Genomic DNA, 8,667 nt, shown 5'->3' on the forward strand with positions numbered 1-8,667 from the left:
ATCTAAGTTTTCGGTCACTCTTAATTTTTCGGACATCATCTTTTCTTTTTAGTTCTTGGAAAAATTATGGGGTTCGAAATTTTTGGCCACATATATTATTTTTATGATTCTAAATTTTCGGACGGATGCATTTTTACGACAGAAGACAACCTATTTGCATTAATCCGGCGAAACATCACGCATGTGTTTAACGACCTGATTACAGTCATAAAACCTGGCTGATGAATTTGAAAAGTCACATGACCGTTAAATTTGCGTGATTTGGATAAATAGTCATGCATACTGGAAACAGCCAATGACTTCAATCGAGATCGTACTTTCGCGATTTTGCCATCTTCAATATCGATTGGGAGCGCGGGTGGAGAGAGAAAGACAGCGGGCGCGATAGGGAGAGAGACAGATATTTCAACAACGCTTAACAAGTGGCTCTTACTGAACACCGTAATATATAAATGTTGAGGTCAGGGCTCAAAATCACATTTCTAAGTTACCGTACGCAGTTAAATTTCAGTAACTGTAACACATGATTATCTTTTAAAAGCTAAGCTACGTGGTCCTGCTTTTCGGAAAAAAAATGTGCGGTTTTTCGTATTAGCGACTCTAAAAGGAAATAGGCAAAGCCCAGTGGGTTGAAATTCATATCAACCAGCGAAAACTTCTAATTGACGTAATCTATCGTCCACCCGACTTGAACACTACTCAGTGGTGCAATATGGAACATATTCTTGATCAGGCCTTTAGCGCAAACTACAACAATATAGTTGTAACGGGCGACTTCAACATGAATATCAAAGCCTCAAAGTCGAATACAATTAGCATATTGATAAACTCTAACAAACCAAAACAAATAATAAATTCCCCAACGCGTTATACTAAACACGCATAATCTTTCATAGACCTAATGTTTGCCAAACACTCACGGGACGTCAATCCAGCTTTGTTGCATATCGATTCATACCAGATCTTACATGTGTCCACTGCCCAATAGCCTTTGTCTTGAAACATGCAAAACCACAGTCTTGTTAGATGCGTTATATCTGGCTCTATAAAGATGGCGACTTCTTCATTCTACTTATCTGATACTGATAACGAAAATATGGACCACGTTGCCGATACCTTGTCCCACGTTATTTAAGCTGCTGAATCCTCAAGGATTCCTAACAAAGATGTTATTATAAGACCCAATGATGTACCTTGGATGTACAATACAATACGGCATATGATTCGGAAACGCAAACGACTACATAGAATCGCAAAAAACTATAAATGATTACACAGCAAGGGCCAACCTTCGAAATGCACGGAACTAAACAAATTGTTGATTCAGAAAATCAAACCACAGATCGTCACAAAAGGACAATTGATCATAATAACTAAGATAAAATAAATGTTCAAGAAATGGTTCAAACAGGCTTAACGACTCACCTTAAGACAAACACTTCTTGACCAAGACAATTAGGTCATACTGATGAGGATAAGGCAGCTTTACTCAACGCTTACTTTTGCGAACAATCAACCTTAGAAAGTCTCCATCATTATCCCCATTCTCTTCCTTATTGCTTGTGCCGTTCTTACCTCAAGAATACTTTCCGAACAAGATGATAACAATGCTATAATTGGCCTCGACCCCTCTAAGGCCAGTGGCCCGGATTTAATAAGTCAAATAATATTAAAAGCGGGATGCAGCGAATTGGCTGTATTCGACTATATAATAATCGCAAACTTAAATCGTAATTCTTTATAATGGATTATTACTGTCATTAAGATATTATGCTTGAGATATTTGTGTGGAATAATGGTCTAAATGAAACGAAACAATTAAAGGTTTTCATACTTAATAATATGAATAGTTGAATGTTGAGACAATGTATGCATTCGAAAAAAAGGGGAATAACGCTAACACTATAATAATATGTAATAATAATATTCAATTCTATTTCGCTTATTAGAATTACTACGTTATTTAATGAGATGTGTGCGCATGCGCAATCAGTAAAATCAGCGCTTCCGGTCAATGGAAGACGTGTTTATTTTATTATCGATTTTTTTCGAGTTTATGGTGACAAGAACGAACATAGTTCGTGTGCATTGTATTTTGTTTTTGGTTTAATTAAAGGTATTGCCACAAGTTTGTACGTAGTACGAACAATGACACTAATTAAACAAAGTTAAATTTGCAAAAACATTTGTCACACGTGGTGGGGCAGTGAAAACAAATTGCGAAATCGGTTGTACCAGTCTATACATGTGAACAAAAAGAGAAAAGGCAGACTGTTAAGCAGTCGTCACAAGGAAAACAGCCTGCTAAATCTCGTAGCACAGACGAGTCTCAAAGTCTGGTTAATGTTTCTAATGATGTGAATCCATCATCGGCGAAACGTTCGTCTTCAAAAACAAACGACAAAAACGCGGACATTTCGTCAATTTTGAAGCCACTTCGTACATATCAGCTTAATGCAAATGAAACATTAGAGGCCAACGGACACAGGTTAGATCAATATTGAGAATTATAATTATTGTTACGACGATGGTTAATATGATGAAATGTATCAGGAATCTGTTTGACTGGCACAATTATAAAAAAGACATTATTTGTACAAAAATTGTTTAAACATAAAGAACCGATAATTATACAATTCTGAACCTTCCTGAAAACTGGACATTTATCTATGAGGGAAATATTATCAACTCCATAAATTAAAGTGCGGAGTGATATTGTTTGATAGTTATCACTAAAATTATTCTTAAATGTGCATATAATGGACAGACCAGTAAAAGTGAGTAGTGTCTTCTATTTAACCGCATTGACAAGGTGGCGATGGCACCAGATTTTTATGATATAAATGTTTATTAAGTGAACTACAGTTAGTTCTTATGTGTGTGTGCAGCACTTGCTGTCTTCGCTTACCATAGACGAAGAAGGGATTACTACGAGGTTTGTTTAAATCAACGGCCATAGTGACAACAATTCTGTACTAAGACCTTTGACAATTTTGAAGACAAGAATGAGTTTGTGTTTAGACCTTTATGTGCCATTGTTTCCCAGCAAACTATGTTAAAAAGAAATATTCAGATCATAAGTCGGGTACAGCCGGAAACAATGCGGGCAGCTTCAGTTTCAGGTCAAATAAACGTGAAGTGTATTATTTTAAGAGATCTTCGGTCAAGGCAAAAACCAAAGACCAGTTTGAATACATGAATTTCGCAACCTGAAATCTTTTTTCATACCTCATTGCTGGAAAACCAGGAAAAATTACGCATTTTATTACTGTTAACGTCTTCATGACGCCATGATTACTAGTAAATTGTTTGCGCAATTCATTGTTGTGTTATGCTTATGTTCCGAATAAATGTATGATTTGTTGCGTTGGTGATTTGTCAATAACAATCAACAGTAATGACTTAATGATATTTTAGTTCTCCCAAACATTAATTATTTAGTATCGAACTATTATAAATAAAAGCATACTATTTAGATTAGATCGCTGACCAGCATGGTATTTGTTATGTTTTCACACATCCTTTACTGGCTCGCCGCAAAAAAACAAAATTTAAAATAAAAGGCGAATACATCGCAAAAATACACTATCTAATCAATACTACACACTAGTCTTAACGCCCCCAACACATGTCGCTCTCTATCACGGTCATCCATCTTCACATACAAGACTCACTGAAAATATAGAATCCTAAATTTAATTCAAAGATGATTACATTATAATTATCAACTAAATTAAACAGTTATATTTTAATGGTATGTATATAAATATTTTAAAAAATCCAATGTACACGTCTGATATGTACCGTGTTTGCTTATCGAATGAGAAAAAGAACGCTTCAGTGCAAGTGAAATTCATAATTCCACTTCGGTGAGGATTGATTCTACCGTCGAAGTTCCATATCAAAATAGTATTCATTAACAGATCGAACAAATATATTTATTGTAAAAGCAGATCAATATAAACATACGTATCCGTGTTTTACATCGTTTTTCATACCCATAAATACATAATTAAGATATTTGATATTAATACATATTTGATAGTTGATAGGTCCTACATAGTGTTTTAAATAAATAAAAGTACTCTAATACACTTAAAACAGATTGTGTTGAGTATTTTGTTTTAAAGTTTCATTCTTTCACAGTAATGTTTGTTTATCGAACGATTTTAAACCAAGCCATATATATGAGTATAATAAGCACAGTAATGCAGCATAGAGATCAAGAACAACAGGTGCGTGACGTTTTGATCATTAATTTTAAACTAAAAATCAACATCCGTGTAAATAAAATATAGGACATTTGTTGGTTAACAAATGCTAAGAAAAATTATTGATCTATCTAAATAATGTACACACAGATAAACCGTGATTCCTCTTATATACAAGCATCAATAACGAAACAAACACTTTTCGTCTAATGTAACGTTTTAAAAATGTTACTTGATCGTATATCAATTTGCTCAATATCGAATAAAGGAATCACAATGGTAGAGCACCGTTAATCGAAAGATGCTAAGAAATCGCATTGATTTAACGTGATTCAACACACTCTCCTAGAAAGAACCGCTTCGCATGCCATCCATGCCCATGGTTTACATACAACTGAGTTATAACGTATATCAATATCGGTTGATATTCGTTGTTGTACATGAGCCGGTATAGATCATGTGAATGACGACGGCGAAAATTACGATGACCGGTTATCACTGTAATTGAAAAAAAAACTGTCAAGTGACCACAAAAGTCAACGTCAGTAGTCATTTTATGACAACAAACAGCCGCGCAAGGTAGGTTTTTTTCCCAATATCTTTGCTGATCATCCTCTGACTTTCATACGACCTAGTGCAGGCAATATGGCATGCATATAGCTTTCGATCGGTATATCACGCGTTTTGTGTGTTGCTCTGGTTTTCGAGAACACTTCGGCGCAAATTTCCATTTAAGAGCAAACGTCAGTAGTAAAATTACCAAGTCAGTGTTTTCGAAAATTAACGATAACAGAACTGTCTATGCTTTACCGGACGAACATATATTACATAGGTCTATGCATAAACAAACAAAAATATCTACCAGATATTAAATAACGTTTAAATAGTGAAAACAAATATAGCAAACGTCAGTAGTACATTTAAAAATGGCAAACGTCAGTAGCAAAATATGCAAACGGCAGTAGCCGAATAAATGCAAGCGTTTAATTTAATCAAAAACATGTGAAACAATATAATTTATGCTAATTTAGATTTAAATTAGAAATAACAAGTTAAGATTGATGTCATAAATAAATGCACGACATATATAAATTCTGCAGCAACAAAATTGACTGGTGTTTAAGTGATATTATGTGCAATCTAACAGTTTATAGGTGTCAATCGCAACCTTGTATATTTTTGGTGTTTCCACTTCATATACACGTATATTCGTTAATGCAGCATCAACATATTGAAAACATATCCCGGAAAGAGAAATATAATGCTTTTGAATATCAACCGTACTTTCGTTTTGACAACTGACGACAGGAATGATCCGATTTACAATGTGAATCTAAATTTAGTTTTATGCAGATTCGTTCATACGACACAACAAGACACTATTTTGTTTTACGGATCATTTCGACTAAAAGGACTCACCAGTCAAGTAAACTATCGAATATAATAAATATTTTTTTTTTAATCTGGTAGCAAGATGCGTTGCAGATAATTGGTTATTAACCACATTTTAACTAATTCTTTTGACCTGTTAATTTTTTCAGCTCAAATCATAATATCACTTAAATAAAATAATATGCAATCTATTGATTTTCTGACTTATACTTTTTTACTTGTTGAACATGCGATAACGATCCGTGAAACAAAATAAGTGTCTTTGTGTCGTATGAACGAATCTGCCAATAAAACTCAATTTAGATTTACATTGTAAATCGAATCATTCCTCTCGTCAGTTGTCAAAACGAAAGTACGGTTGATATTCAAAAGCATTATATTTCTCTTTCCGGGATATTTTTTCAATATGTTGATGCTGCATTAAACGAATATACGTGTATATGAAGTGAAAACACCAAAAATATACAACGGTTTTGCGATAGACAACTATAAAACTGTTAGATACAAATATATCACTTAAACATAGTTCATGTTTGTTGTAGCAGAATTTATATATGTCGTGCATTAATTTATGACATCAAACTTAACTGTTATATCTTATTTAAATCTAAATTAGCATAACTTATTTGTTTCACATGTTTTTCATTAAATAAACGCTTGCATTATTCGGCTACTGCCGTTGCATATTTTTGCTACTCGACGTTGCCATTCCTTAACGTACTACTGACGTTTGCCATATGTGTTATCACTCTTTAACGTGTATTTATATCTGTAGATATTTGTGTTGGTTTATGCATAGACATATGTAATATATGTTCGTCCGGTAAAGCATAGACAGTTCTATGATCGTCTAATTTTCGAGAACTGTCTCTTTGTAATTGTACTACTGACGTTTGCTTCTTAAATGGAAATTTGCGCCGAAGTGTTCTCGAAAACCAGAGCAAGAAACAAAACGCGTGATAAACCGATCGAAAGCTAAATGCATGCCATATTGCCTGCCACTAGGTCGTCTGAAAGTCAGAGGATGATCAGCAAAGATATTGGAAAAAACCTACATTGCGCGGCTGTTTGTTGTCATAAAATGACTACTGCGTTGACTTTTGTGGGTCACGTGACAGTTTTTGTTCATTCACAGTGGGTATTTATATGTTGGTTGTTCACGCTTGTATTTGAATGTCACGTAGTCTATTCAAGGGGGGGGGGGGGGGCATGCGTATACGGAAGCTTACGCGTTTATAAGTGGGATATTTGTTGCAAAACTTCAAAGATGGCGTCGTTTGTTGGTTTTCCTCGAAGGAAGTGAGGATATTTTAACCCGGTTAGCCCCCTTTGTATTTATAATTATTTTAAATAAATACGCCGTTTCGGCTCTCCGGTGTTTGTGCTTCCCTCGGTTTTTTGTTTTAAGATCGTAGACCGTCGGGATAAACAAGTTGTTTATGGAAAACCGTCCACAAATCTGTTTTCTCTTTACGTGACGTTCAAGAAATGGGATGTACAAATATATTTTTTTCTTATAAAACACAGTATTGACGCACTTGTACGATTAAATATAACTAAAACCATGATTATTTAATTTTCCCTACGCCGTTTTATCTCTTTTAACTAATTTATTGCAAAAAACTATTGGTTTAACCCCTCTTTTTGGAACTGACTTCCTTTTAAGCACATTTTGGGACATGACTTCCAAATGACCAACACAGCTCATACCCATGTAAGAAGGTAATACACGAACTTTCTGCCGTGAATTAATTTACGATTGATATGCATGTTTTCAAAGAACGTTTCCACAGCTTAACTTACATACTTTTCTCAAGCTACATTACAAAAGATGAAACATAACTTGTATTGTTATAAAATGCTATTATACTGTGTTATAAAGTGGGGAGCTTCACTTTTTTGCAATATACATGCACTATTAAGCAGCACAGCGCCCTTTTTGGAAGGGATATTATGATAGTTTAAACCTATTTATTTTAGCTCGATTGCATCGAAAGCCTAAACTGATATAAACGCTCTCAAGTCAGTTTCCTGGGCCTAGAACCAGTACTTGGTGTCTTTGGGGGAGATCTAAAGAACGCTCACTATGGGGATCGAACCCTTGACCTCCCAGCCGCTAGGCGACCTACTAAAATATTATTATGTTCCGATGTTATGTAATCGACTTACCGGTTCGGAATCCATTTTAAACTAATTGGCGGGTACACACAGCAGCGGATAATAAGCCAGATTAAAAATATATTTTACAACCGGTGATGTTGGTTTTGACACACGAGGCATGTACATTTATGAATGAAAGGCTTCATGAACGTTGACGTCGCTCTTGGTTACCAGAAAAATTCCCACGCACGGATTTCAACCATCATTGGTTACAATCAATTAAGGGCACAAGTGCTGGAATTGGTAAAGCGTTTTTAAAAGTGTATGTCCAGGGCGTGTGCCGGAAAAAAGGGCTTAATGTACTTTTTTGTTAGGTTCCATAATATTTATATCAAATCTGTATGAAAAACAATGTCGGTAAACATTATTCCGGTGTTAATTTTGAAAATATTGAGGCGTTCATTAATTATGGATCTAAAACGAAACATTAATCCGCATATAAAAAACAACGGGCTTATTGCATGTTAGTGTCGGAGACATGAAATTATTTCGATAGAAAGCAATAAGAGGTCAATTCCATATTAGCAAGTCTCGCTGCGCACGAGTTCGCTCTTATTCTTCGTATATATTGGACCCTTATGGATCTTGGCAAATACCTAGTGTTTTATTTTGCTCAATCTAAATTACGTTATGCATCTATATGTACTATTAAGCAGCATAGCGACCTTTTGGAAGGGATATTTTGTTCCACGGCAGTTAAAAAACGAATGCACGACTTATGCGCTTAATTATAATTATGAATTTCATTGCAGTCAATTTAATTTCAGTAAAAAAGTAAAAATAATAGTGTCATGGCCGTTGAAATGCATATGAGATTCAGTTCTACTTTTGTACCAATATTCTCTATTGTGGAAAGAAGATTGTGAACTTTTAAGAATGATGCAGTGCATTGATACAAAAAAAA

Source organism: Dreissena polymorpha, chromosome 4 (assembly GCF_020536995.1).
Source record: "Dreissena polymorpha isolate Duluth1 chromosome 4, UMN_Dpol_1.0, whole genome shotgun sequence".
NCBI classification, from domain to species: Eukaryota; Metazoa; Mollusca; class Bivalvia; order Myida; family Dreissenidae; genus Dreissena; species Dreissena polymorpha.